Raw genomic sequence first — 27,970 nt, forward strand, 5'->3', positions numbered from 1 at the left:
AAACAAACGTGTGAATAAATCTATATAGGTGATTGAAGGAAGGAAAGTAAATGTATTAACAGTAACTAGATGATAAATGTAAAACTGTACATTTTGAATTGAATAGACAGAAGAGGATATGTTTCTTGTCATCCTAAGATTACATGGAAATTAGGTTTGCATCTCCTGTCATTATATGAGTGGTACATATCTAGAAAGAAAAGAATACTGTAGATAACTGAAGAAATGAGCAATACCCCGTTGCAGGTGCGAGTAATTGACACAGCGCATCGTCTCTGAGTGCAAATCATACAAATGTGACACTGCAGTCACACGAATAATAGGGCGTTGAATCAGAATAGCAGAATTTCTACTGACAATGACGAAGAGCAATCCGCTGCTGCCATGTACAGTGTCAGGGAGTGTCATCGTGCAAAGTTGCAGTAGCACATAGGCAAATGAAATGTGTATATGGCACTGTCGGGGCATGGTGACAGAAACTGGTGATGATCGTGAATAAATAAGGTTCTTAATGCAATAGTAATAGATTACTGCTTGTACTAGAAGCAGAAAAAACATCCTAATAATAGGCAAAATAATCACAAGAGAAATATCATCAAGAATTTCGCCTATTATATCTGCGATTGGAAGCCCGTCGAATCTTCGCACATACAGAGCTAGAGAAATGAGCAACATGGGGGAATAGGCGCCTAAAGAAAGGAAAGCCTGACGAAAGACCGAAATGAAGGCAACATGAATGACGTGGAGATAATTTTGTGGTTCTAAAAGAATTTTCTGCTCAGTTGAATGAGTTAGTTTGGATTTTTGTCAGATGTGTCTCTCCATCGCGTGTTTGTGTACTAATAATTTCGTGAAAGTTGCAAAAATATTTCTCGTTTGAAAAGTTGCAGTGGAGACTTTGAAGAGGGAAAAGCTTACAGCACCTGGTATTCCCAGGCGGTCTCCCATCCAAGTACTAACCAGGCCCGACCCTGCTTAGCTTCCGAGATCAGACGAGATCGGGCGTTCTCAGGGTGGTATGGCCGTAAGCGAGAGACTAGCTGCACTACGGCCTATTTATACTGTAGGCTGAAGCCCAAGTCGTTCTCGATTCACTCACTTGCTGATTTGCAATCGTACGGCGAGTACAAACCTTTCGTCCAAACCAAGGAATCTGTCTCACCTCCTGCACACATGCACGAGCACATGGCTCTCCAGCTCATGGGTTTAATACCACTTTACTGCATGTTCACTCATCTTTATTTCCCTACATTTTTTCAAAAGGAACACTGCATCTTAGCTTTTTGCTTCATTCTAATGCCAGGTACGCCTTTATTAAATAAATAAATAAATGGTCATCAGATATCAAATTGCTGGAAGAGAAGGAAGGCTGACCATGAACAGTGTATTTACAGCTAGGCCTACTTCCACAATACCTTTCTTGATCAATTATTAGTGCGTTTAAAAACAATCAAACCGACAATTAAACGGCCACTGCAACTACAAGAGCCGAGCGCCTGCGCTCTTCTTTGATGTTTTAGGCCGATTCAGGAGTTGGGCGCATTACCGCCACCAAGTGAGCTGGAGTGTGTGGCCTGTTGAATCGAGCAATCTCTCTCTCTCTCTCTCTCTCTCTCTCTCTCTCTCTCTCTCTCTCTCTCTCTCTCTCTCTCTCTCTCTCTCGCTCTCTTAATTTACAGCGTTCGTTAGACGAGTCTATCAAAAGGGACTTCCACAAGTGCTCCAACTGGAAACTTCAGTCGGATGTTTTGTAATGAGCTGAATCAAAAGGCCACGATTTAACACCACTGAAAAACACACAGAATGCCGAGTTTCCCTTACCATCTGCAGAAACGAGCTTTCATGGCCATCATGACTGAATGATGTGCACAAACAGTGCATGCTCAATGTGGTTGCCGATCATGCTATAAAAAGAAAGAATCACGCACCAGTAGCCTACGTGTGGGGAAATGCAGAAAATAAAGGAAGGAATTGGGAAAAATTGATGGAAGTAAAAGGATACTAAAAAAACACTATGAAAAAAGAGAAAAAATAAACAGACAAACAAACGTGTGAATAAATCTATATAGGTGATTGAAGGAAGGAAAGTAAATGTATTAACAGTAACTAGATGATAAATGTAAAACTGTACATTTTGAATTGAATAGACAGAAGAGGATATGTTTCTTGTCATCCTAAGATTACATGGAAATTAGGTTTGCATCTCCTGTCATTATATGAGTGGTACATATCTAGAAAGAAAAGAATACTGTAGATAACTGAAGAAATGAGCAATACCCCGTTGCAGGTGCGAGTAATTGACACAGCGCATCGTCTCTGAGTGCAAATCATACAAATGTGACACTGCAGTCACACGAATAAAAGGGCGTTGAATCAGAATAGCAGAATTTCTACTGACAATGACGAAGAGCAATCCGCTGCTGCCATGTACAGTGTCAGGGAGTGTCATCGTGCAAAGTTGCAGTAGCACATAGGCAAATGAAATGTGTATATGGCACTGTCGGGGCATGGTGACAGAAACTGGTGATGATCGTGAATAAATAAGGTTCTTAATGCAATAGTAATAGATTACTGCTTGTACTAGAAGCAGAAAAAACATCCTAATAATAGGCAAAATAATCACAAGAGAAATATCATCAAGAATTTCGCCTATTATATCTGCGATTGGAAGCCCGTCGAATCTTCGCACATACAGAGCTAGAGAAATGAGCAACATGGGGGAATAGGCGCCTAAAGAAAGGAAAGCCTGACGAAAGACCGAAATGAAGGCAACATGAATGACGTGGAGATAATTTTGTGGTTCTAAAAGAATTTTCTGCTCAGTTGAATGAGTTAGTTTGGATTTTTGTCAGATGTGTCTCTCCATCGCGTGTTTGTGTACTAATAATTTCGTGAAAGTTGCAAAAATATTTCTCGTTTGAAAAGTTGCAGTGGAGACTTTGAAGAGGGAAAAGCTTACAGCACCTGGTATTCCCAGGCGGTCTCCCATCCAAGTACTAACCAGGCCCGACCCTGCTTAGCTTCCGAGATCGGACGAGATCGGGCGTTCTCAGGGTGGTATGGCCGTAAGCGAGAGACCAGCTGCACTACGGCCTATTTATACTGTAGGCTGAAGCCCAAGTCGTTCTCGATTCACTCACTTGCTGATTTGCAATCGTACGGCGAGTACAAACCTTTCGTCCAAACCAAGGAATCTGTCTCACCTCCTGCACACATGCACGAGCACATGGCTCTCCAGCTCATGGGTTTAATACCACTTTACTGCACGTTCACTCATCTTTATTTCCCTACATTTTTTCAAAAGGAACACTGCATCTTAGCTTCTTGCTTCATTCTAATGCCAGGTACGCCTTTATTAAATAAATAAATAAATAAATTGTCATCGGATATCAAATTGCTGGAAGAGAAGGGAGGCTGACCATGAACAGTGTATTTACAGCTAGGCCTACTTCCACAATACTTTTCTTGATCAATTATTAGTGCGTTAAAAAACAATCAAACCGACAATTAAACGGCCACTGCAACTACAAGAGCCGAGCGCCTGCGCTCTTCTTTGATGTTTTAGGCCGATTCAGGAGTTGGGCGCATTACCGCCACCAAGTGAGCTGGAGTGTGTGGCCTGTTGAATCGAGCAATCTCTCTCTCTCTCTCTCTCTCTCTCTCTCTCTCTCTCTCTCTCTCTCTCTCTCTCTCTCTCTCTCTCTCTCTCTCTCTCTCTCTCTCTCTCTCTCTCGCTCTCTTAATTTACAGCGTTCGTTAGACGAGTCTATCAAAAGGGACTTCCACAAGTGCTCCAACTGGAAACTTCAGTCGGATGTTTTGAAATGAGCTGAATCAAAAGGCCACGATTTAACACCACTGAAAAACACACAGAATGCCGAGTTTCCCTTACCATCTGCAGAAACGAGCTTTCATGGCCATCATGACTGAATGATGTGCACAAACAGTGCATGCTCAATGTGGTTGCCGATCATGCTATAAAAAGAAAGAATCACGCACCAGTAGCCTACGTGTGGTGAAATGCAGAAAATAAAGGAAGGAATTGGGAAAAATTGATGGAAGTAAAAGGATACTCAAAAAACACTATGAAAAAAGAGAAAAAATAAACAGACAAACAAACGTGTGAATAAATCTATATAGGTGATTGAAGGAAGGAAAGTAAATGTATTAACAGTAACTAGATGATAAATGTAAAACTGTACATTTTGAATTGAATAGACAGAAGAGGATATGTTTCTTGTCATCCTAAGATTACATGGAAATTAGGTTTGCATCTCCTGTCATTATATGAGTGGTACATATCTAGAAAGAAAAGAATACTGTAGATAACTGAAGAAATGAGCAATACCCCGTTGCAGGTGCGAGTAATTGACACAGCGCATCGTCTCTGAGTGCAAATCATACAAATGTGACACTGCAGTCACACGAATAATAGGGCGTTGAATCAGAATAGCAGAATTTCTACTGACAATGACGAAGAGCAATCCGCTGCTGCCATGTACAGTGTCAGGGAGTGTCATCGTGCAAAGTTGCAGTAGCACATAGGCAAATGAAATGTGTATATGGCACTGTCGGGGCATGGTGACAGAAACTGGTGATGATCGTGAATAAATAAGGTTCTTAATGCAATAGTAATAGATTACTGCTTGTACTAGAAGCAGAAAAAACATCCTAATAATAGGCAAAATAATCACAAGAGAAATATCATCAAGAATTTCGCCTATTATATCTGCGATTGGAAGCCCGTCGAATCTTCGCACATACAGAGCTAGAGAAATGAGCAACATGGGGGAATAGGCGCCTAAAGAAAGGAAAGCCTGACGAAAGACCGAAATGAAGGCAACATGAATGACGTGGAGATAATTTTGTGGTTCTAAAAGAATTTTCTGCTCAGTTGAATGAGTTAGTTTGGATTTTTTTCAGATGTGTCTCTCCATCGCGTGTTTGTGTACTAATAATTTCGTGAAAGTTGCAAAAATATTTCTCGTTTGAAAAGTTGCAGTGGAGACTTTGAAGAGGGAAAAGCTTACAGCACCTGGTATTCCCAGGCGGTCTCCCATCCAAGTACTAACCAGGCCCGACCCTGCTTAGCTTCCGAGATCAGACGAGATCGGGCGTTCTCAGGGTGGTATGGCCGTAAGCGAGAGACTAGCTGCACTACGGCCTATTTATACTGTAGGCTGAAGCCCAAGTCGTTCTCGATTCACTCACTTGCTGATTTGCAATCGTACGGCGAGTACAAACCTTTCGTCCAAACCAAGGAATCTGTCTCACCTCCTGCACACATGCACGAGCACATGGCTCTCCAGCTCATGGGTTTAATACCACTTTACTGCATGTTCACTCATCTTTATTTCCCTACATTTTTTCAAAAGGAACACTGCATCTTAGCTTTTTGCTTCATTCTAATGCCAGGTACGCCTTTATTAAATAAATAAATAAATGGTCATCAGATATCAAATTGCTGGAAGAGAAGGAAGGCTGACCATGAACAGTGTATTTACAGCTAGGCCTACTTCCACAATACCTTTCTTGATCAATTATTAGTGCGTTTAAAAACAATCAAACCGACAATTAAACGGCCACTGCAACTACAAGAGCCGAGCGCCTGCGCTCTTCTTTGATGTTTTAGGCCGATTCAGGAGTTGGGCGCATTACCGCCACCAAGTGAGCTGGAGTGTGTGGCCTGTTGAATCGAGCAATCTCTCTCTCTCTCTCTCTCTCTCTCGCTCTCTTAATTTACAGCGTTCGTTAGACGAGTCTATCAAAAGGGACTTCCACAAGTGCTCCAACTGGAAACTTCAGTCGGATGTTTTGAAATGAGCTGAATCAAAAGGCCACGATTTAACACCACTGAAAAACACACAGAATGCCGAGTTTCCCTTACCATCTGCAGAAACGAGCTTTCATGGCCATCATGACTGAATGATGTGCACAAACAGTGCATGCTCAATGTGGTTGCCGATCATGCTATAAAAAGAAAGAATCACGCACCAGTAGCCTACGTGTGGGGAAATGCAGAAAATAAAGGAAGGAATTGGGAAAAATTGATGGAAGTAAAAGGATACTCAAAAAACACTATGAAAAAAGAGAAAAAATAAACAGACAAACAAACGTGTGAATAAATCTATATAGGTGATTGAAGGAAGGAAAGTAAATGTATTAACAGTAACTAGATGATAAATGTAAAACTGTACATTTTGAATTGAATAGACAGAAGAGGATATGTTTCTTGTCATCCTAAGATTACATGGAAATTAGGTTTGCATCTCCTGTCATTATATGAGTGGTACATATCTAGAAAGAAAAGAATACTGTAGATAACTGAAGAAATGAGCAATACCCCGTTGCAGGTGCGAGTAATTGACACAGCGCATCGTCTCTGAGTGCAAATCATACAAATGTGACACTGCAGTCACACGAATAAAAGGGCGTTGAATCAGAATAGCAGAATTTCTACTGACAATGACGAAGAGCAATCCGCTGCTGCCATGTACAGTGTCAGGGAGTGTCATCGTGCAAAGTTGCAGTAGCACATAGGCAAATGAAATGTGTATATGGCACTGTCGTGGCATGGTGACAGAAACTGGTGATGATCGTGAATAAATAAGGTTCTTAATGCAATAGTAATAGATTACTGCTTGTACTAGAAGCAGAAAAAACATCCTAATAATAGGCAAAATAATCACAAGAGAAATATCATCAAGAATTTCGCCTATTATATCTGCGATTGGAAGCCCGTCGAATCTTCGCACATACAGAGCTAGAGAAATGAGCAACATGGGGGAATAGGCGCCTAAAGAAAGGAAAGCCTGACGAAAGACCGAAATGAAGGCAACATGAATGACGTGGAGATAATTTTGTGGTTCTAAAAGAATTTTCTGCTCAGTTGAATGAGTTAGTTTGGATTTTTGTCAGATGTGTCTCTCCATCGCGTGTTTGTGTACTAATAATTTCGTGAAAGTTGCAAAAATATTTCTCGTTTGAAAAGTTGCAGTGGAGACTTTGAAGAGGGAAAAGCTTACAGCACCTGGTATTCCCAGGCGGTCTCCCATCCAAGTACTAACCAGGCCCGACCCTGCTTAGCTTCCGAGATCGGGCGTTCTCAGGGTGGTATGGCCGTAAGCGAGAGACTAGCTGCACTACGGCCTATTTATACTGTAGGCTGAAGCCCAAGTCGTTCTCGATTCACTCACTTGCTGATTTGCAATCGTACGGCGAGTACAAACCTTTCGTCCAAACCAAGGAATCTGTCTCACCTCCTGCACACATGCACGAGCACATGGCTCTCCAGCTCATGGGTTTAATACCACTTTACTGCATGTTCACTCATCTTTATTTCCCTACATTTTTTCAAAAGGAACACTGCATCTTAGCTTCTTGCTTCATTCTAATGCCAGGTACGCCTTTATTAAATAAATAAATAAATGGTCATCAGATATCAAATTGCTGGAAGAGAAGGAAGGCTGACCATGAACAGTGTATTTACAGCTAGGCCTACTTCCACAATACCTTTCTTGATCAATTATTAGTGCGTTAAAAAACAATCAAACCGACAATTAAACGGCCACTGCAACTACAAGAGCCGAGCGCCTGCGCTCTTCTTTGATGTTTTAGGCCGATTCAGGAGTTGGGCGCATTACCGCCACCAAGTGAGCTGGAGTGTGTGGCCTGTTGAATCGAGCAATCTCTCTCTCTCTCTCTCTCTCTCTCTCTCTCTCTCTCGCTCTCTTAATTTACAGCGTTCGTTAGACGAGTCTATCAAAAGGGACTTCCACAAGTGCTCCAACTGGAAACTTCAGTCGGATGTTTTGTAATGAGCTGAATCAAAAGGCCACGATTTAACACCACTGAAAAACACACAGAATGCCGAGTTTCCCTTACCATCTGCAGAAACGAGCTTTCATGGCCATCATGACTGAATGATGTGCACAAACAGTGCATGCTCAATGTGGTTGCCGATCATGCTATAAAAAGAAAGAATCACGCACCAGTAGCCTACGTGTGGGGAAATGCAGAAAATAAAGGAAGGAATTGGGAAAAATTGATGGAAGTAAAAGGATACTCAAAAAACACTATGAAAAAAGAGAAAAAATAAACAGACAAACAAACGTGTGAATAAATCTATATAGGTGATTGAAGGAAGGAAAGTAAATGTATTAACAGTAACTAGATGATAAATGTAAAACTGTACATTTTGAATTGAATAGACAGAAGAGGATATGTTTCTTGTCATCCTAAGATTACATGGAAATTAGGTTTGCATCTCCTGTCATTATATGAGTGGTACATATCTAGAAAGAAAAGAATACTGTAGATAACTGAAGAAATGAGCAATACCCCGTTGCAGGTGCGAGTAATTGACACAGCGCATCGTCTCTGAGTGCAAATCATACAAATGTGACACTGCAGTCACACGAATAATAGGGCGTTGAATCAGAATAGCAGAATTTCTACTGACAATGACGAAGAGCAATCCGCTGCTGCCATCTACAGTGTCAGGGAGTGTCATCGTGCAAAGTTGCAGTAGCACATAGGCAAATGAAATGTGTATATGGCACTGTCGGGGCATGGTGACAGAAACTGGTGATGATCGTGAATAAATAAGGTTCTTAATGCAATAGTAATAGATTACTGCTTGTACTAGAAGCAGAAAAAACATCCTAATAATAGGCAAAATAATCACAAGAGAAATATCATCAAGAATTTCGCCTATTATATCTGCGATTGGAAGCCCGTCGAATCTTCGCACATACAGAGCTAGAGAAATGAGCAACATGGGGGAATAGGCGCCTAAAGAAAGGAAAGCCTGACGAAAGACCGAAATGAAGGCAACATGAATGACGTGGAGATAATTTTGTGGTTCTAAAAGAATTTTCTGCTCAGTTGAATGAGTTAGTTTGGATTTTTGTCAGATGTGTCTCTCCATCGCGTGTTTGTGTACTAATAATTTCGTGAAAGTTGCAAAAATATTTCTCGTTTGAAAAGTTGCAGTGGAGACTTTGAAGAGGGAAAAGCTTACAGCACCTGGTATTCCCAGGCGGTCTCCCATCCAAGTACTAACCAGGCCCGACCCTGCTTAGCTTCCGAGATCGGACGAGATCGGGCGTTCTCAGGGTGGTATGGCCGTAAGCGAGAGACTAGCTGCACTACGGCCTATTTATACTGTAGGCTGAAGCCCAAGTCGTTCTCGATTCACTCACTTGCTGATTTGCAATCGTACGGCGAGTACAAACCTTTCGTCCAAACCAAGGAATCTGTCTCACCTCCTGCACACATGCACGAGCACATGGCTCTCCAGCTCATGGGTTTAATACCACTTTACTGCATGTTCACTCATCTTTATTTCCCTACATTTTTTCAAAAGGAACACTGCATCTTAGCTTCTTGCTTCATTCTAATGCCAGGTACGCCTTTATTAAATAAATAAATAAATGGTCATCAGATATCAAATTGCTGGAAGAGAAGGAAGGCTGACCATGAACAGTGTATTTACAGCTAGGCCTACTTCCACAATACCTTTCTTGATCAATTATTAGTGCGTTAAAAAACAATCAAACCGACAATTAAACGGCCACTGCAACTACAAGAGCCGAGCGCCTGCGCTCTTCTTTGATGTTTTAGGCCGATTCAGGAGTTGGGCGCATTACCGCCACCAAGTGAGCTGGAGTGTGTGGCCTGTTGAATCGAGCAATCTCTCTCTCTCTCTCTCTCTCTCTCTCTCTCTCGCTCTCTTAATTTACAGCGTTCGTTAGACGAGTCTATCAAAAGGGACTTCCACAAGTGCTCCAACTGGAAACTTCAGTCGGATGTTTTGTAATGAGCTGAATCAAAAGGCCACGATTTAACACCACTGAAAAACACACAGAATGCCGAGTTTCCCTTACCATCTGCAGAAACGAGCTTTCATGGCCATCATGACTGAATGATGTGCACAAACAGTGCATGCTCAAAGTGGTTGCCGATCATGCTATAAAAAGAAAGAATCACGCACCAGTAGCCTACGTGTGGGGAAATGCAGAAAATAAAGGAAGGAATTGGGAAAAATTGATGGAAGTAAAAGGATACTCAAAAAACACTATGAAAAAAGAGAAAAAATAAACAGACAAACAAACGTGTGAATAAATCTATATAGGTGATTGAAGGAAGGAAAGTAAATGTATTAACAGTAACTAGATGATAAATGTAAAACTGTACATTTTGAATTGAATAGACAGAAGAGGATATGTTTCTTGTCATCCTAAGATTACATGGAAATTAGGTTTGCATCTCCTGTCATTATATGAGTGGTACATATCTAGAAAGAAAAGAATACTGTAGATAACTGAAGAAATGAGCAATACCCCGTTGCAGGTGCGAGTAATTGACACAGCGCATCGTCTCTGAGTGCAAATCATACAAATGTGACACTGCAGTCACACGAATAATAGGGCGTTGAATCAGAATAGCAGAATTTCTACTGACAATGACGAAGAGCAATCCGCTGCTGCCATCTACAGTGTCAGGGAGTGTCATCGTGCAAAGTTGCAGTAGCACATAGGCAAATGAAATGTGTATATGGCACTGTCGGGGCATGGTGACAGAAACTGGTGATGATCGTGAATAAATAAGGTTCTTAATGCAATAGTAATAGATTACTGCTTGTACTAGAAGCAGAAAAAACATCCTAATAATAGGCAAAATAATCACAAGAGAAATATCATCAAGAATTTCGCCTATTATATCTGCGATTGGAAGCCCGTCGAATCTTCGCACATACAGAGCTAGAGAAATGAGCAACATGGGGGAATAGGCGCCTAAAGAAAGGAAAGCCTGACGAAAGACCGAAATGAAGGCAACATGAATGACGTGGAGATAATTTTGTGGTTCTAAAAGAATTTTCTGCTCAGTTGAATGAGTTAGTTTGGATTTTTGTCAGATGTGTCTCTCCATCGCGTGTTTGTGTACTAATAATTTCGTGAAAGTTGCAAAAATATTTCTCGTTTGAAAAGTTGCAGTGGAGACTTTGAAGAGGGAAAAGCTTACAGCACCTGGTATTCCCAGGCGGTCTCCCATCCAAGTACTAACCAGGCCCGACCCTGCTTAGCTTCCGAGATCGGACGAGATCGGGCGTTCTCAGGGTGGTATGGCCGTAAGCGAGAGACTAGCTGCACTACGGCCTATTTATACTGTAGGCTGAAGCCCAAGTCGTTCTCGATTCACTCACTTGCTGATTTGCAATCGTACGGCGAGTACAAACCTTTCGTCCAAACCAAGGAATCTGTCTCACCTCCTGCACACATGCACGAGCACATGGCTCTCCAGCTCATGGGTTTAATACCACTTTACTGCATGTTCACTCATCTTTATTTCCCTACATTTTTTCAAAAGGAACACTGCATCTTAGCTTCTTGCTTCATTCTAATGCCAGGTACGCCTTTATTAAATAAATAAATAAATGGTCATCAGATATCAAATTGCTGGAAGAGAAGGAAGGCTGACCATGAACAGTGTATTTACAGCTAGGCCTACTTCCACAATACCTTTCTTGATCAATTATTAGTGCGTTAAAAAACAATCAAACCGACAATTAAACGGCCACTGCAACTACAAGAGCCGAGCGCCTGCGCTCTTCTTTGATGTTTTAGGCCGATTCAGGAGTTGGGCGCATTACCGCCACCAAGTGAGCTGGAGTGTGTGGCCTGTTGAATCGAGCAATCTCTCTCTCTCTCTCTCTCTCTCTCTCTCTCTCTCTCTCTCTCTCTCTCTCTCTCTCTCTCTCTCTCTCTCTCTCTCTCTCTCTCTCTCTCTCTCGCTCTCTTAATTTACAGCGTTCGTTAGACGAGTCTATCAAAAGGGACTTCCACAAGTGCTCCAACTGGAAACTTCAGTCGGATGTTTTGTAATGAGCTGAATCAAAAGGCCACGATTTAACACCACTGAAAAACACACAGAATGCCGAGTTTCCCTTACCATCTGCAGAAACGAGCTTTCATGGCCATCATGACTGAATGATGTGCACAAACAGTGCATGCTCAATGTGGTTGCCGATCATGCTATAAAAAGAAAGAATCACGCACCAGTAGCCTACGTGTGGGGAAATGCAGAAAATAAAGGAAGGAATTGGGAAAAATTGATGGAAGTAAAAGGATACTAAAAAAACACTATGAAAAAAGAGAAAAAATAAACAGACAAACAAACGTGTGAATAAATCTATATAGGTGATTGAAGGAAGGAAAGTAAATGTATTAACAGTAACTAGATGATAAATGTAAAACTGTACATTTTGAATTGAATAGACAGAAGAGGATATGTTTCTTGTCATCCTAAGATTACATGGAAATTAGGTTTGCATCTCCTGTCATTATATGAGTGGTACATATCTAGAAAGAAAAGAATACTGTAGATAACTGAAGAAATGAGCAATACCCCGTTGCAGGTGCGAGTAATTGACACAGCGCATCGTCTCTGAGTGCAAATCATACAAATGTGACACTGCAGTCACACGAATAAAAGGGCGTTGAATCAGAATAGCAGAATTTCTACTGACAATGACGAAGAGCAATCCGCTGCTGCCATGTACAGTGTCAGGGAGTGTCATCGTGCAAAGTTGCAGTAGCACATAGGCAAATGAAATGTGTATATGGCACTGTCGGGGCATGGTGACAGAAACTGGTGATGATCGTGAATAAATAAGGTTCTTAATGCAATAGTAATAGATTACTGCTTGTACTAGAAGCAGAAAAAACATCCTAATAATAGGCAAAATAATCACAAGAGAAATATCATCAAGAATTTCGCCTATTATATCTGCGATTGGAAGCCCGTCGAATCTTCGCACATACAGAGCTAGAGAAATGAGCAACATGGGGGAATAGGCGCCTAAAGAAAGGAAAGCCCGACGAAAGACCGAAATGAAGGCAACATGAATGACGTGGAGATAATTTTGTGGTTCTAAAAGAATTTTCTGCTCAGTTGAATGAGTTAGTTTGGATTTTTGTCAGATGTGTCTCTCCATCGCGTGTTTGTGTACTAATAATTTCGTGAAAGTTGCAAAAATATTTCTCGTTTGAAAAGTTGCAGTGGAGACTTTGAAGAGGGAAAAGCTTACAGCACCTGGTATTCCCAGGCGGTCTCCCATCCAAGTACTAACCAGGCCCGACCCTGCTTAGCTTCCGAGATCGGACGAGATCGGGCGTTCTCAGGGTGGTATGGCCGTAAGCGAGAGACTAGCTGCACTACGGCCTATTTATACTGTAGGCTGAAGCCCAAGTCGTTCTCGATTCACTCACTTGCTGATTTGCAATCGTACGGCGAGTACAAACCTTTCGTCCAAACCAAGGAATCTGTCTCACCTCCTGCACACATGCACGAGCACATGGCTCTCCAGCTCATGGGTTTAATACCACTTTACTGCATGTTCACTCATCTTTATTTCCCTACATTTTTTCAAAAGGAACACTGCATCTTAGCTTCTTGCTTCATTCTAATGCCAGGTACGCCTTTATTAAATAAATAAATAAATGGTCATCAGATATCAAATTGCTGGAAGAGAAGGAAGGCTGACCATGAACAGTGTATTTACAGCTAGGCCTACTTCCACAATACCTTTCTTGATCAATTATTAGTGCGTTAAAAAACAATCAAACCGACAATTAAACGGCCACTGCAACTACAAGAGCCGAGCGCCTGCGCTCTTCTTTGATGTTTTAGGCCGATTCAGGAGTTGGGCGCATTACCGCCACCAAGTGAGCTGGAGTGTGTGGCCTGTTGAATCGAGCAATCTCTCTCTCTCTCTCTCTCTCTCTCTCTCTCTCTCTCTCTCTCTCTCTCTCTCTCTCTCTCTCTCTCTCTCGCTCTCTTAATTTACAGCGTTCGTTAGACGAGTCTATCAAAAGGGACTTCCACAAGTGCTCCAACTGGAAACTTCAGTCGGATGTTTTGTAATGAGCTGAATCAAAAGGCCACGATTTAACACCACTGAAAAACACACAGAATGCCGAGTTTCCCTTACCATCTGCAGAAACGAGCTTTCATGGCCATCATGACTGAATGATGTGCACAAACAGTGCATGCTCAATGTGGTTGCCGATCATGCTATAAAAAGAAAGAATCACGCACCAGTAGCCTACGTGTGGGGAAATGCAGAAAATAAAGGAAGGAATTGGGAAAAATTGATGGAAGTAAAAGGATACTCAAAAAACACTATGAAAAAAGAGAAAAAATAAACAGACAAACAAACGTGTGAATAAATCTATATAGGTGATTGAAGGAAGGAAAGTAAATGTATTAACAGTAACTAGATGATAAATGTAAAACTGTACATTTTGAATTGAATAGACAGAAGAGGATATGTTTCTTGTCATCCTAAGATTACATGGAAATTAGGTTTGCATCTCCTGTCATTATATGAGTGGTACATATCTAGAAAGAAAAGAATACTGTAGATAACTGAAGAAATGAGCAATACCCCGTTGCAGGTGCGAGTAATTGACACAGCGCATCGTCTCTGAGTGCAAATCATACAAATGTGACACTGCAGTCACACGAATAAAAGGGCGTTGAATCAGAATAGCAGAATTTCTACTGACAATGACGAAGAGCAATCCGCTGCTGCCATGTACAGTGTCAGGGAGTGTCATCGTGCAAAGTTGCAGTAGCACATAGGCAAATGAAATGTGTATATGGCACTGTCGGGGCATGGTGACAGAAACTGGTGATGATCGTGAATAAATAAGGTTCTTAATGCAATAGTAATAGATTACTGCTTGTACTAGAAGCAGAAAAAACATCCTAATAATAGGCAAAATAATCACAAGAGAAATATCATCAAGAATTTCGCCTATTATATCTGCGATTGGAAGCCCGTCGAATCTTCGCACATACAGAGCTAGAGAAATGAGCAACATGGGGGAATAGGCGCCTAAAGAAAGGAAAGCCCGACGAAAGACCGAAATGAAGGCAACATGAATGACGTGGAGATAATTTTGTGGTTCTAAAAGAATTTTCTGCTCAGTTGAATGAGTTAGTTTGGATTTTTGTCAGATGTGTCTCTCCATCGCGTGTTTGTGTACTAATAATTTCGTGAAAGTTGCAAAAATATTTCTCGTTTGAAAAGTTGCAGTGGAGACTTTGAAGAGGGAAAAGCTTACAGCACCTGGTATTCCCAGGCGGTCTCCCATCCAAGTACTAACCAGGCCCGACCCTGCTTAGCTTCCGAGATCGGACGAGATCGGGCGTTCTCAGGGTGGTATGGCCGTAAGCGAGAGACTAGCTGCACTACGGCCTATTTATACTGTAGGCTGAAGCCCAAGTCGTTCTCGATTCACTCACTTGCTGATTTGCAATCGTACGGCGAGTACAAACCTTTCGTCCAAACCAAGGAATCTGTCTCACCTCCTGCACACATGCACGAGCACATGGCTCTCCAGCTCATGGGTTTAATACCACTTTACTGCATGTTCACTCATCTTTATTTCCCTACATTTTTTCAAAAGGAACACTGCATCTTAGCTTCTTGCTTCATTCTAATGCCAGGTACGCCTTTATTAAATAAATAAATAAATTGTCATCAGATATCAAATTGCTGGAAGAGAAGGAAGGCTGACCATGAACAGTGTATTTACAGCTAGGCCTACTTCCACAATACCTTTCTTGATCAATTATTAGTGCGTTAAAAAACAATCAAACCGACAATTAAACGGCCACTGCAACTACAAGAGCCGAGCGCCTGCGCTCTTCTTTGATGTTTTAGGCCGATTCAGGAGTTGGGCGCATTACCGCCACCAAGTGAGCTGGAGTGTGTGGCCTGTTGAATCGAGCAATCTCTCTCTCTCTCTCTCTCTCTCTCTCTCTCTCTCTCTCTCTCTCTCTCTCTCTCTCTCTCTCTCTCTCTCTCTCTCTCTTAATTTACAGCGTTCGTTAGACGAGTCTATCAAAAGGGACTTCCACAAGTGCTCCAACTGGAAACTTCAGTCGGATGTTTTGTAATGAGCTGAATCAAAAGGCCACGATTTAACACCACTGAAAACACACAGAATGCCGAGTTTCCCTTACCATCTGCAGAAACGAGCTTTCATGGCCATCATGACTGAATGATGTGCACAAACAGTGCATGCTCAATGTGGTTGCCGATCATGCTATAAAAAGAAAGAATCACGCACCAGTAGCCTACGTGTGGTGAAATGCAGAAAATAAAGGAAGGAATTGGGAAAAATTGATGGAAGTAAAAGGATACTCAAAAAACACTATGAAAAAAGAGAAAAAATAAACAGACAAACAAACGTGTGAATAAATCTATATAGGTGATTGAAGGAAGGAAAGTAAATGTATTAACAGTAACTAGATGATAAATGTAAAACTGTACATTTTGAATTGAATAGACAGAAGAGGATATGTTTCTTGTCATCCTAAGATTACATGGAAATTAGGTTTGCATCTCCTGTCATTATATGAGTGGTACATATCTAGAAAGAAAAGAATACTGTAGATAACTGAAGAAATGAGCAATACCCCGTTGCAGGTGCGAGTAATTGACACAGCGCATCGTCTCTGAGTGCAAATCATACAAATGTGACACTGCAGTCACACGAATAATAGGGCGTTGAATCAGAATAGCAGAATTTCTACTGACAATGACGAAGAGCAATCCGCTGCTGCCATGTACAGTGTCAGGGAGTGTCATCGTGCAAAGTTGCAGTAGCACATAGGCAAATGAAATGTGTATATGGCACTGTCGTGGCATGGTGACAGAAACTGGTGATGATCGTGAATAAATAAGGTTCTTAATGCAATAGTAATAGATTACTGCTTGTACTAGAAGCAGAAAAAACATCCTAATAATAGGCAAAATAATCACAAGAGAAATATCATCAAGAATTTCGCCTATTATATCTGCGATTGGAAGCCCGTCGAATCTTCGCACATACAGAGCTAGAGAAATGAGCAACATGGGGGAATAGGCGCCTAAAGAAAGGAAAGCCTGACGAAAGACCGAAATGAAGGCAACATGAATGACGTGGAGATAATTTTGTGGTTCTAAAAGAATTTTCTGCTCAGTTGAATGAGTTAGTTTGGATTTTTGTCAGATGTGTCTCTCCATCGCGTGTTTGTGTACTAATAATTTCGTGAAAGTTGCAAAAATATTTCTCGTTTGAAAAGTTGCAGTGGAGACTTTGAAGAGGGAAAAGCTTACAGCACCTGGTATTCCCAGGCGGTCTCCCATCCAAGTACTAACCAGGCCCGACCCTGCTTAGCTTCCGAGATCGGACGAGATCGGGCGTTCTCAGGGTGGTATGGCCGTAAGCGAGAGACTAGCTGCACTACGGCCTATTTATACTGTAGGCTGAAGCCCAAGTCGTTCTCGATTCACTCACTTGCTGATTTGCAATCGTACGGCGAGTACAAACCTTTCGTCCAAACCAAGGAATCTGTCTCACCTCCTGCACACATGCACGAGCACATGGCTCTCCAGCTCATGGGTTTAATACCACTTTACTGCATGTTCACTCATCTTTATTTCCCTACATTTTTTCAAAAGGAACACTGCATCTTAGCTTCTTGCTTCATTCTAATGCCAGGTACGCCTTTATTAAATAAATAAATAAATGGTCATCAGATATCAAATTGCTGGAAGAGAAGGAAGGCTGACCATGAACAGTGTATTTACAGCTAGGCCTACTTCCACAATACCTTTCTTGATCAATTATTAGTGCGTTAAAAAACAATCAAACCGACAATTAAACGGCCACTGCAACTACAAGAGCCGAGCGCCTGCGCTCTTCTTTGATGTTTTAGGCCGATTCAGGAGTTGGGCGTATTACCGCCACCAAGTGAGCTGGAGTGTGTGGCCTGTTGAATCGAGCAATCTCTCTCTCTCTCTCTCTCTCTCTCTCTCGCTCTCTTAATTTACAGCGTTCGTTAGACGAGTCTATCAAAAGGGACTTCCACAAGTGCTCCAACTGGAAACTTCAGTCGGATGTTTTGTAATGAGCTGAATCAAAAGGCCACGATTTAACACCACTGAAAAACACACAGAATGCCGAGTTTCCCTTACCATCTGCAGAAACGAGCTTTCATGGCCATCATGACTGAATGATGTGCACAAACAGTGCATGCTCAATGTGGTTGCCGATCATGCTATAAAAAGAAAGAATCACGCACCAGTAGCCTACGTGTGGTGAAATGCAGAAAATAAAGGAAGGAATTGGGAAAAATTGATGGAAGTAAAAGGATACTCAAAAAACACTATGAAAAAAGAGAAAAAATAAACAGACAAACAAACGTGTGAATAAATCTATATAGGTGATTGAAGGAAGGAAAGTAAATGTATTAACAGTAACTAGATGATAAATGTAAAACTGTACATTTTGAATTGAATAGACAGAAGAGGATATGTTTCTTGTCATCCTAAGATTACATGGAAATTAGGTTTGCATCTCCTGTCATTATATGAGTGGTACATATCTAGAAAGAAAAGAATACTGTAGATAACTGAAGAAATGAGCAATACCCCGTTGCAGGTGCGAGTAATTGACACAGCGCATCGTCTCTGAGTGCAAATCATACAAATGTGACACTGCAGTCACACGAATAAAAGGGCGTTGAATCAGAATAGCAGAATTTCTACTGACAATGACGAAGAGCAATCCGCTGCTGCCATGTACAGTGTCAGGGAGTGTCATCGTGCAAAGTTGCAGTAGCACATAGGCAAATGAAATGTGTATATGGCACTGTCGGGGCATGGTGACAGAAACTGGTGATGATCGTGAATAAATAAGGTTCTTAATGCAATAGTAATAGATTACTGCTTGTACTAGAAGCAGAAAAAACATCCTAATAATAGGCAAAATAATCACAAGAGAAATATCATCAAGAATTTCGCCTATTATATCTGCGATTGGAAGCCCGTCGAATCTTCGCACATACAGAGCTAGAGAAATGAGCAACATGGGGGAATAGGCGCCTAAAGAAAGGAAAGCCCGACGAAAGACCGAAATGAAGGCAACATGAATGACGTGGAGATAATTTTGTGGTTCTAAAAGAATTTTCTGCTCAGTTGAATGAGTTAGTTTGGATTTTTGTCAGATGTGTCTCTCCATCGCGTGTTTGTGTACTAATAATTTCGTGAAAGTTGCAAAAATATTTCTCGTTTGAAAAGTTGCAGTGGAGACTTTGAAGAGGGAAAAGCTTACAGCACCTGGTATTCCCAGGCGGTCTCCCATCCAAGTACTAACCAGGCCCGACCCTGCTTAGCTTCCGAGATCGGACGAGATCGGGCGTTCTCAGGGTGGTATGGCCGTAAGCGAGAGACTAGCTGCACTACGGCCTATTTATACTGTAGGCTGAAGCCCAAGTCGTTCTCGATTCACTCACTTGCTGATTTGCAATCGTACGGCGAGTACAAACCTTTCGTCCAAACCAAGGAATCTGTCTCACCTCCTGCACACATGCACGAGCACATGGCTCTCCAGCTCATGGGTTTAATACCACTTTACTGCATGTTCACTCATCTTTATTTCCCTACATTTTTTCAAAAGGAACACTGCATCTTAGCTTCTTGCTTCATTCTAATGCCAGGTACGCCTTTATTAAATAAATAAATAAATGGTCATCAGATATCAAATTGCTGGAAGAGAAGGAAGGCTGACCATGAACAGTGTATTTACAGCTAGGCCTACTTCCACAATACCTTTCTTGATCAATTATTAGTGCGTTAAAAAACAATCAAACCGACAATTAAACGGCCACTGCAACTACAAGAGCCGAGCGCCTGCGCTCTTCTTTGATGTTTTAGGCCGATTCAGGAGTTGGGCGCATTACCGCCACCAAGTGAGCTGGAGTGTGTGGCCTGTTGAATCGAGCAATCTCTCTCTCTCTCTCTCTCTCTCTCTCTCTCTCTCTCTCTCTCTCTCTCTCTCTCTCTCTCTCTCTCTCTCTCTCTCTCTCTCTCTCTCTCTCTCTCTCTCTTAATTTACAGCGTTCGTTAGACGAGTCTATCAAAAGGGACTTCCACAAGTGCTCCAACTGGAAACTTCAGTCGGATGTTTTGTAATGAGCTGAATCAAAAGGCCACGATTTAACACCACTGAAAACACACAGAATGCCGAGTTTCCCTTACCATCTGCAGAAACGAGCTTTCATGGCCATCATGACTGAATGATGTGCACAAACAGTGCATGCTCAATGTGGTTGCCGATCATGCTATAAAAAGAAAGAATCACGCACCAGTAGCCTACGTGTGGTGAAATGCAGAAAATAAAGGAAGGAATTGGGAAAAATTGATGGAAGTAAAAGGATACTCAAAAAACACTATGAAAAAAGAGAAAAAATAAACAGACAAACAAACGTGTGAATAAATCTATATAGGTGATTGAAGGAAGGAAAGTAAATGTATTAACAGTAACTAGATGATAAATGTAAAACTGTACATTTTGAATTGAATAGACAGAAGAGGATATGTTTCTTGTCATCCTAAGATTACATGGAAATTAGGTTTGCATCTCCTGTCATTATATGAGTGGTACATATCTAGAAAGAAAAGAATACTGTAGATAACTGAAGAAATGAGCAATACCCCGTTGCAGGTGCGAGTAATTGACACAGCGCATCGTCTCTGAGTGCAAATCATACAAATGTGACACTGCAGTCACACGAATAATAGGGCGTTGAATCAGAATAGCAGAATTTCTACTGACAATGACGAAGAGCAATCCGCTGCTGCCATGTACAGTGTCAGGGAGTGTCATCGTGCAAAGTTGCAGTAGCACATAGGCAAATGAAATGTGTATATGGCACTGTCGTGGCATGGTGACAGAAACTGGTGATGATCGTGAATAAATAAGGTTCTTAATGCAATAGTAATAGATTACTGCTTGTACTAGAAGCAGAAAAAACATCCTAATAATAGGCAAAATAATCACAAGAGAAATATCATCAAGAATTTCGCCTATTATATCTGCGATTGGAAGCCCGTCGAATCTTCGCACATACAGAGCTAGAGAAATGAGCAACATGGGGGAATAGGCGCCTAAAGAAAGGAAAGCCTGACGAAAGACCGAAATGAAGGCAACATGAATGACGTGGAGATAATTTTGTGGTTCTAAAAGAATTTTCTGCTCAGTTGAATGAGTTAGTTTGGATTTTTGTCAGATGTGTCTCTCCATCGCGTGTTTGTGTACTAATAATTTCGTGAAAGTTGCAAAAATATTTCTCGTTTGAAAAGTTGCAGTGGAGACTTTGAAGAGGGAAAAGCTTACAGCACCTGGTATTCCCAGGCGGTCTCCCATCCAAGTACTAACCAGGCCCGACCCTGCTTAGCTTCCGAGATCGGACGAGATCGGGCGTTCTCAGGGTGGTATGGCCGTAAGCGAGAGACTAGCTGCACTACGGCCTATTTATACTGTAGGCTGAAGCCCAAGTCGTTCTCGATTCACTCACTTGCTGATTTGCAATCGTACGGCGAGTACAAACCTTTCGTCCAAACCAAGGAATCTGTCTCACCTCCTGCACACATGCACGAGCACATGGCTCTCCAGCTCATGGGTTTAATACCACTTTACTGCATGTTCACTCATCTTTATTTCCCTACATTTTTTCAAAAGGAACACTGCATCTTAGCTTCTTGCTTCATTCTAATGCCAGGTACGCCTTTATTAAATAAATAAATAAATGGTCATCAGATATCAAATTGCTGGAAGAGAAGGAAGGCTGACCATGAACAGTGTATTTACAGCTAGGCCTACTTCCACAATACCTTTCTTGATCAATTATTAGTGCGTTAAAAAACAATCAAACCGACAATTAAACGGCCACTGCAACTACAAGAGCCGAGCGCCTGCGCTCTTCTTTGATGTTTTAGGCCGATTCAGGAGTTGGGCGTATTACCGCCACCAAGTGAGCTGGAGTGTGTGGCCTGTTGAATCGAGCAATCTCTCTCTCTCTCTCTCTCTCTCTCTCTCGCTCTCTTAATTTACAGCGTTCGTTAGACGAGTCTATCAAAAGGGACTTCCACAAGTGCTCCAACTGGAAACTTCAGTCGGATGTTTTGTAATGAGCTGAATCAAAAGGCCACGATTTAACACCACTGAAAAACACACAGAATGCCGAGTTTCCCTTACCATCTGCAGAAACGAGCTTTCATGGCCATCATGACTGAATGATGTGCACAAACAGTGCATGCTCAATGTGGTTGCCGATCATGCTATAAAAAGAAAGAATCACGCACCAGTAGCCTACGTGTGGTGAAATGCAGAAAATAAAGGAAGGAATTGGGAAAAATTGATGGAAGTAAAAGGATACTCAAAAAACACTATGAAAAAAGAGAAAAAATAAACAGACAAACAAACGTGTGAATAAATCTATATAGGTGATTGAAGGAAGGAAAGTAAATGTATTAACAGTAACTAGATGATAAATGTAAAACTGTACATTTTGAATTGAATAGACAGAAGAGGATATGTTTCTTGTCATCCTAAGATTACATGGAAATTAGGTTTGCATCTCCTGTCATTATATGAGTGGTACATATCTAGAAAGAAAAGAATACTGTAGATAACTGAAGAAATGAGCAATACCCCGTTGCAGGTGCGAGTAATTGACACAGCGCATCGTCTCTGAGTGCAAATCATACAAATGTGACACTGCAGTCACACGAATAAAAGGGCGTTGAATCAGAATAGCAGAATTTCTACTGACAATGACGAAGAGCAATCCGCTGCTGCCATGTACAGTGTCAGGGAGTGTCATCGTGCAAAGTTGCAGTAGCACATAGGCAAATGAAATGTGTATATGGCACTGTCGGGGCATGGTGACAGAAACTGGTGATGATCGTGAATAAATAAGGTTCTTAATGCAATAGTAATAGATTACTGCTTGTACTAGAAGCAGAAAAAACATCCTAATAATAGGCAAAATAATCACAAGAGAAATATCATCAAGAATTTCGCCTATTATATCTGCGATTGGAAGCCCGTCGAATCTTCGCACATACAGAGCTAGAGAAATGAGCAACATGGGGGAATAGGCGCCTAAAGAAAGGAAAGCCCGACGAAAGACCGAAATGAAGGCAACATGAATGACGTGGAGATAATTTTGTGGTTCTAAAAGAATTTTCTGCTCAGTTGAATGAGTTAGTTTGGATTTTTGTCAGATGTGTCTCTCCATCGCGTGTTTGTGTACTAATAATTTCGTGAAAGTTGCAAAAATATTTCTCGTTTGAAAAGTTGCAGTGGAGACTTTGAAGAGGGAAAAGCTTACAGCACCTGGTATTCCCAGGCGGTCTCCCATCCAAGTACTAACCAGGCCCGACCCTGCTTAGCTTCCGAGATCGGACGAGATCGGGCGTTCTCAGGGTGGTATGGCCGTAAGCGAGAGACTAGCTGCACTACGGCCTATTTATACTGTAGGCTGAAGCCCAAGTCGTTCTCGATTCACTCACTTGCTGATTTGCAATCGTACGGCGAGTACAAACCTTTCGTCCAAACCAAGGAATCTGTCTCACCTCCTGCACACATGCACGAGCACATGGCTCTCCAGCTCATGGGTTTAATACCACTTTACTGCATGTTCACTCATCTTTATTTCCCTACATTTTTTCAAAAGGAACACTGCATCTTAGCTTCTTGCTTCATTCTAATGCCAGGTACGCCTTTATTAAATAAATAAATAAATTGTCATCAGATATCAAATTGCTGGAAGAGAAGGAAGGCTGACCATGAACAGTGTATTTACAGCTAGGCCTACTTCCACAATACCTTTCTTGATCAATTATTAGTGCGTTAAAAAACAATCAAACCGACAATTAAACGGCCACTGCAACTACAAGAGCCGAGCGCCTGCGCTCTTCTTTGATGTTTTAGGCCGATTCAGGAGTTGGGCGCATTACCGCCACCAAGTGAGCTGGAGTGTGTGGCCTGTTGAATCGAGCAATCTCTCTCTCTCTCTCTCTCTCTCTCTCTCTCTCTCTCTCTCTCTCTCTCTCTCTCTCTCTCTCTCGCTCTCTTAATTTACAGCGTTCGTTAGACGAGTCTATCAAAAGGGACTTCCACAAGTGCTCCAACTGGAAACTTCAGTCGGATGTTTTGTAATGAGCTGAATCAAAAGGCCACGATTTAACACCACTGAAAAACACACAGAATGCCGAGTTTCCCTTACCATCTGCAGAAACGAGCTTTCATGGCCATCATGACTGAATGATGTGCACAAACAGTGCATGCTCAATGTGGTTGCCGATCATGCTATAAAAAGAAAGAATCACGCACCAGTAGCCTACGTGTGGGGAAATGCAGAAAATAAAGGAAGGAATTGGGAAAAATTGATGGAAGTAAAAGGATACTCAAAAAACACTATGAAAAAAGAGAAAAAATAAACAGACAAACAAACGTGTGAATAAATCTATATAGGTGATTGAAGGAAGGAAAGTAAATGTATTAACAGTAACTAGATGATAAATGTAAAACTGTACATTTTGAATTGAATAGACAGAAGAGGATATGTTTCTTGTCATCCTAAGATTACATGGAAATTAGGTTTGCATCTCCTGTCATTATATGAGTGGTACATATCTAGAAAGAAAAGAATACTGTAGATAACTGAAGAAATGAGCAATACCCCGTTGCAGGTGCGAGTAATTGACACAGCGCATCGTCTCTGAGTGCAAATCATACAAATGTGACACTGCAGTCACACGAATAAAAGGGCGTTGAATCAGAATAGCAGAATTTCTACTGACAATGACGAAGAGCAATCCGCTGCTGCCATGTACAGTGTCAGGGAGTGTCATCGTGCAAAGTTGCAGTAGCACATAGGCAAATGAAATGTGTATATGGCACTGTCGGGGCATGGTGACAGAAACTGGTGATGATCGTGAATAAATAAGGTTCTTAATGCAATAGTAATAGATTACTGCTTGTACTAGAAGCAGAAAAAACATCCTAATAATAGGCAAAATAATCACAAGAGAAATATCATCAAGAATTTCGCCTATTATATCTGCGATTGGAAGCCCGTCGAATCTTCGCACATACAGAGCTAGAGAAATGAGCAACATGGGGGAATAGGCGCCTAAAGAAAGGAAAGCCCGACGAAAGACCGAAATGAAGGCAACATGAATGACGTGGAGATAATTTTGTGGTTCTAAAAGAATTTTCTGCTCAGTTGAATGAGTTAGTTTGGATTTTTGTCAGATGTGTCTCTCCATCGCGTGTTTGTGTACTAATAATTTCGTGAAAGTTGCAAAAATATTTCTCGTTTGAAAAGTTGCAGTGGAGACTTTGAAGAGGGAAAAGCTTACAGCACCTGGTATTCCCAGGCGGTCTCCCATCCAAGTACTAACCAGGCCCGACCCTGCTTAGCTTCCGAGATCGGACGAGATCGGGCGTTCTCAGGGTGGTATGGCCGTAAGCGAGAGACTAGCTGCACTACGGCCTATTTATACTGTAGGCTGAAGCCCAAGTCGTTCTCGATTCACTCACTTGCTGATTTGCAATCGTACGGCGAGTACAAACCTTTCGTCCAAACCAAGGAATCTGTCTCACCTCCTGCACACATGCACGAGCACATGGCTCTCCAGCTCATGGGTTTAATACCACTTTACTGCATGTTCACTCATCTTTATTTCCCTACATTTTTTCAAAAGGAACACTGCATCTTAGCTTCTTGCTTCATTCTAATGCCAGGTACGCCTTTATTAAATAAATAAATAAATGGTCATCAGATATCAAATTGCTGGAAGAGAAGGAAGGCTGACCATGAACAGTGTATTTACAGCTAGGCCTACTTCCACAATACCTTTCTTGATCAATTATTAGTGCGTTAAAAAACAATCAAACCGACAATTAAACGGCCACTGCAACTACAAGAGCCGAGCGCCTGCGCTCTTCTTTGATGTTTTAGGCCGATTCAGGAGTTGGGCGCATTACCGCCACCAAGTGAGCTGGAGTGTGTGGCCTGTTGAATCGAGCAATCTCTCTCTCTCTCTCTCTCTCTCTCTCTCTCTCTCTCTCTCTCTCTCTCTCTCTCTCTCTCTCTCTTAATTTACAGCGTTCGTTAGACGAGTCTATCAAAAGGGACTTCCACAAGTGCTCCAACTGGAAACTTCAGTCGGATGTTTTGTAATGAGCTGAATCAAAAGGCCACGATTTAACACCACTGAAAACACACAGAATGCCGAGTTTCCCTTACCATCTGCAGAAACGAGCTTTCATGGCCATCATGACTGAATGATGTGCACAAACAGTGCATGCTCAATGTGGTTGCCGATCATGCTATAAAAAGAAAGAATCACGCACCAGTAGCCTACGTGTGGTGAAATGCAGAAAATAAAGGAAGGAATTGGGAAAAATTGATGGAAGTAAAAGGATACTCAAAAAACACTATGAAAAAAGAGAAAAAATAAACAGACAAACAAACGTGTGAATAAATCTATATAGGTGATTGAAGGAAGGAAAGTAAATGTATTAACAGTAACTAGATGATAAATGTAAAACTGTACATTTTGAATTGAATAGACAGAAGAGGATATGTTTCTTGTCATCCTAAGATTACATGGAAATTAGGTTTGCATCTCCTGTCATTATATGAGTGGTACATATCTAGAAAGAAAAGAATACTGTAGATAACTGAAGAAATGAGCAATACCCCGTTGCAGGTGCGAGTAATTGACACAGCGCATCGTCTCTGAGTGCAAATCATACAAATGTGACACTGCAGTCACACGAATAATAGGGCGTTGAATCAGAATAGCAGAATTTCTACTGACAATGACGAAGAGCAATCCGCTGCTGCCATGTACAGTGTCAGGGAGTGTCATCGTGCAAAGTTGCAGTAGCACATAGGCAAATGAAATGTGTATATGGCACTGTCGTGGCATGGTGACAGAAACTGGTGATGATCGTGAATAAATAAGGTTCTTAATGCAATAGTAATAGATTACTGCTTGTACTAGAAGCAGAAAAAACATCCTAATAATAGGCAAAATAATCACAAGAGAAATATCATCAAGAATTTCGCCTATTATATCTGCGATTGGAAGCCCGTCGAATCTTCGCACATACAGAGCTAGAGAAATGAGCAACATGGGGGAATAGGCGCCTAAAGAAAGGAAAGCCTGACGAAAGACCGAAATGAAGGCAACATGAATGACGTGGAGATAATTTTGTGGTTCTAAAAGAATTTTCTGCTCAGTTGAATGAGTTAGTTTGGATTTTTGTCAGATGTGTCTCTCCATCGCGTGTTTGTGTACTAATAATTTCGTGAAAGTTGCAAAAATATTTCTCGTTTGAAAAGTTGCAGTGGAGACTTTGAAGAGGGAAAAGCTTACAGCACCTGGTATTCCCAGGCGGTCTCCCATCCAAGTACTAACCAGGCCCGACCCTGCTTAGCTTCCGAGATCGGACGAGATCGGGCGTTCTCAGGGTGGTATGGCCGTAAGCGAGAGACTAGCTGCACTACGGCCTATTTATACTGTAGGCTGAAGCCCAAGTCGTTCTCGATTCACTCACTTGCTGATTTGCAATCGTACGGCGAGTACAAACCTTTCGTCCAAACCAAGGAATCTGTCTCACCTCCTGCACACATGCACGAGCACATGGCTCTCCAGCTCATGGGTTTAATACCACTTTACTGCATGTTCACTCATCTTTATTTCCCTACATTTTTTCAAAAGGAACACTGCATCTTAGCTTCTTGCTTCATTCTAATGCCAGGTACGCCTTTATTAAATAAATAAATAAATGGTCATCAGATATCAAATTGCTGGAAGAGAAGGAAGGCTGACCATGAACAGTGTATTTACAGCTAGGCCTACTTCCACAATACCTTTCTTGATCAATTATTAGTGCGTTAAAAAACAATCAAACCGACAATTAAACGGCCACTGCAACTACAAGAGCCGAGCGCCTGCGCTCTTCTTTGATGTTTTAGGCCGATTCAGGAGTTGGGCGTATTACCGCCACCAAGTGAGCTGGAGTGTGTGGCCTGTTGAATCGAGCAA

At 41.6% G+C, this 27,970-nt stretch overlaps 13 non-coding genes and 1 pseudogene across 13 annotated transcripts; all 14 read right to left on the reverse strand.

The window, feature by feature from the left end:
• Positions 1 to 911: 911 nt before the first annotated feature.
• Positions 912 to 1,030, reverse strand: LOC128628885 (5S ribosomal RNA). Its single transcript, XR_008393133.1, has one exon. It is a non-coding gene; the product is annotated as a 5S ribosomal RNA (ribosomal RNA).
• Positions 1,031 to 2,952: 1,922 nt separating this feature from the next.
• Positions 2,953 to 3,071, reverse strand: LOC128628871 (5S ribosomal RNA). The gene has a single exon (XR_008393119.1). It is a non-coding gene; the product is annotated as a 5S ribosomal RNA (ribosomal RNA).
• Positions 3,072 to 5,023: 1,952 nt separating this feature from the next.
• Positions 5,024 to 5,142, reverse strand: LOC128628886 (5S ribosomal RNA). The gene has a single exon (XR_008393134.1). It is a non-coding gene; the product is annotated as a 5S ribosomal RNA (ribosomal RNA).
• Positions 5,143 to 7,018: 1,876 nt separating this feature from the next.
• LOC128628890 (uncharacterized) lies at positions 7,019 to 7,127 on the reverse strand (annotated as a pseudogene).
• A 1,888-nt stretch (positions 7,128 to 9,015) lies between these two features.
• LOC128628872 (5S ribosomal RNA) lies at positions 9,016 to 9,134 on the reverse strand. The gene has a single exon (XR_008393120.1). It is a non-coding gene; the product is annotated as a 5S ribosomal RNA (ribosomal RNA).
• A 1,884-nt stretch (positions 9,135 to 11,018) lies between these two features.
• LOC128628873 (5S ribosomal RNA) lies at positions 11,019 to 11,137 on the reverse strand. Its single transcript, XR_008393121.1, has one exon. It is a non-coding gene; the product is annotated as a 5S ribosomal RNA (ribosomal RNA).
• Positions 11,138 to 13,083: 1,946 nt separating this feature from the next.
• On the reverse strand, positions 13,084 to 13,202 carry LOC128628874 (5S ribosomal RNA). The gene has a single exon (XR_008393122.1). It is a non-coding gene; the product is annotated as a 5S ribosomal RNA (ribosomal RNA).
• Positions 13,203 to 15,124: 1,922 nt separating this feature from the next.
• On the reverse strand, positions 15,125 to 15,243 carry LOC128628875 (5S ribosomal RNA). The gene has a single exon (XR_008393123.1). It is a non-coding gene; the product is annotated as a 5S ribosomal RNA (ribosomal RNA).
• A 1,923-nt stretch (positions 15,244 to 17,166) lies between these two features.
• LOC128628877 (5S ribosomal RNA) lies at positions 17,167 to 17,285 on the reverse strand. The gene has a single exon (XR_008393125.1). It is a non-coding gene; the product is annotated as a 5S ribosomal RNA (ribosomal RNA).
• Positions 17,286 to 19,165: 1,880 nt separating this feature from the next.
• On the reverse strand, positions 19,166 to 19,284 carry LOC128628878 (5S ribosomal RNA). The gene has a single exon (XR_008393126.1). It is a non-coding gene; the product is annotated as a 5S ribosomal RNA (ribosomal RNA).
• A 1,945-nt stretch (positions 19,285 to 21,229) lies between these two features.
• Positions 21,230 to 21,348, reverse strand: LOC128628879 (5S ribosomal RNA). The gene has a single exon (XR_008393127.1). It is a non-coding gene; the product is annotated as a 5S ribosomal RNA (ribosomal RNA).
• Positions 21,349 to 23,228: 1,880 nt separating this feature from the next.
• Positions 23,229 to 23,347, reverse strand: LOC128628880 (5S ribosomal RNA). Its single transcript, XR_008393128.1, has one exon. It is a non-coding gene; the product is annotated as a 5S ribosomal RNA (ribosomal RNA).
• Positions 23,348 to 25,263: 1,916 nt separating this feature from the next.
• On the reverse strand, positions 25,264 to 25,382 carry LOC128628881 (5S ribosomal RNA). Its single transcript, XR_008393129.1, has one exon. It is a non-coding gene; the product is annotated as a 5S ribosomal RNA (ribosomal RNA).
• Positions 25,383 to 27,291: 1,909 nt separating this feature from the next.
• Positions 27,292 to 27,410, reverse strand: LOC128628882 (5S ribosomal RNA). Its single transcript, XR_008393130.1, has one exon. It is a non-coding gene; the product is annotated as a 5S ribosomal RNA (ribosomal RNA).
• Between the last annotated feature and the right edge of the window lie 560 nt (positions 27,411 to 27,970).

This window comes from Ictalurus punctatus, chromosome 20 (genome assembly GCF_001660625.3).
Source record: "Ictalurus punctatus breed USDA103 chromosome 20, Coco_2.0, whole genome shotgun sequence".
NCBI classification, from domain to species: domain Eukaryota; kingdom Metazoa; phylum Chordata; class Actinopteri; order Siluriformes; family Ictaluridae; genus Ictalurus; species Ictalurus punctatus.